The sequence below is a fragment of the Acyrthosiphon pisum genome, unplaced genomic scaffold, assembly GCF_005508785.2.
Source record: "Acyrthosiphon pisum isolate AL4f unplaced genomic scaffold, pea_aphid_22Mar2018_4r6ur Scaffold_21184;HRSCAF=23247, whole genome shotgun sequence".
NCBI classification, from domain to species: Eukaryota; Metazoa; Arthropoda; class Insecta; order Hemiptera; family Aphididae; genus Acyrthosiphon; species Acyrthosiphon pisum.
In genome coordinates, this window is record NW_021770623.1 from 12869 (window position 1) to 15111 (window position 2243).

Sequence of the window (2243 nt, forward strand, 5' to 3'; positions counted from 1 at the left end):
AAAGAAATTAGGAACCTACCTAGACAATTGATTGTTTTCATTTTTATAAACAAATTATTATTACAAACTACCTATTTCAAGTAAATATTACTTAGTAAGTATCATTACTTATATTTACAAACAAAATTTTAAAATTATTATTTACAAATGTAAAATAAAAATAATGCATTAATATAAAAGTATTTATTTGTGTATCGAGTGTATAGAGTCAGGATTTATATGTTTTTACATATCGTTTTTGACTTTCTGAGTACCCATATTATGCAGTCTTATGAAAGAGACAGTAGGTTGGGAGGTACTAAGTAGTACAACGGTGCCAGTTCACAGGGGCGGATCCAGAGACATGATTAGAGGGTGACCTGCAAGTCATAATTTTTAGAAAATGTCGATGATTTTTTTAAGCTATTGCATAGCTTTTATCGCAGGTCTGGTGTAGTGACTGAAAAAAAATTTTTCGTAACGAAAAAGCGTGACCACTTTGTTTATTTATACATACTATAGCAACCTGGTGACCATAGCAACGCATAGCTAAATTATAATTTAATTTTGATAACAGTTATTTATTTTTAAATAACAACGACTATGAACATCAAGCGCTTATAAATATAATGGTTTTGTTATGGGTTGCTATAACAATAAATTTATATATATAAATATATAATATATAATAATATATTATTAATTTTATATATTTATAATAATATATATAAAATATAATATATTATAGCAATAAAAACATAAACTATAGTTTCTATGATACAAATTCCTGAATAAATAGAATAATAAAAAAATTTAAAATCATATCAACTTTTTATTTATTTAATATGCAATAGCTTTATCGCGGCAGTCCCCGAATGCCACTTTTAATATTTTTTTTTTTGTAATTTTGTTTTTAACAATATAAAATTGTTTAGAAATACAGCTCTGGGGAGGTGGGGCTAGGGCTCACCTGACAGTTTAACGGATAACATTCCATAAGGTTTGGTATGTGTGGACAAATTCCCTACTATAACCCAAGTTGAGAATTAGTTTGTGCAGTCAAAAAAAATCAATAAAAAAAAACCCTGCAGTTATACGTATGCACGTAACGGGGTCCGCAATCCATCGCAGGTGGATTGTCTACCTGATATTATAGGATTCGCCCATCGTCTGCGATCCGACGCAGTCAGAGCTTGGAATAAATGGAAAAATGAATGAACTCAATAATAGTTTTATTCATCCATTAGATACAACTAGAAAAGTTTTTGCATTTTCTGATACCCCACATCTTATAAAAAATATTAGAAACCGTTTAAACAGTAAAAAAAAGTTAAAGGTATTTATTATATTTTATTGATTTAAAAAAGTATTCTATTAATGGTTATAACAATTTTTACCTTCTATTTCAATTTAGTTAAATGGACAAAACGATCCGATTAGATGGGATTTCTTTGAGAAATTGTATAATACTGAAAAAGAAAATAGAGGTCTAGTTAAAGTATGTCCATCCATTACAAAAAGTCATGTTTATTTAAATTCATTTTTAAAAATGAAAGTAAAACTTGCCACTCAGGTATGATTGTTATTGTTCAAAACAATTATTGTTTAATTAATTCTTATTGTTGCATGTATAATATGTTTGTTGTATAGTAGTACAATTGTATATTTTTATATATATGCTGTAAAACTTAATTGTATTTTGTTTTTTGTCTATAATCATACACTGACAATTGTCAATAAGTTTTTTAAACAAAAGTTGAGTACCCACAATGGTTAGTAGGTAAGTATTGGATCATCTTTTTATACACATTTTAAAAGTATTAGAGAAATAAAGGCCAAAGCTAATTATTCAAAGTAGGTATTAATTAAATATATACATATTAGGTATGTAGTGTGATTACCATGGGTATAATCTAAACTAACAAATCTATCAATAGTAATAGAATTTACTTACAAATGTGTATGGGATTATGGTGTCAACCAATTTGTATATATTTCCATAGAGGTGATAGCTTCTTCATTTATCAAAAGGTAAATTATTAATAAATTATTATAATAGGTATAACTTATAAATTTTAATTATTTAAAATTTATTTGATAGATATTTAGTGAATCAGTAGCAACTGCATTAGAATATTATAAATTGAAAAATTATCCAGAATTTCAAAATAGTAGTGAAACAACAAATTTTCTGCCGAAAAATAAATTGTTTATTTGATTCATTGAATAATCTAAACCCATACCATGGTTTGAGTGTGACAGTG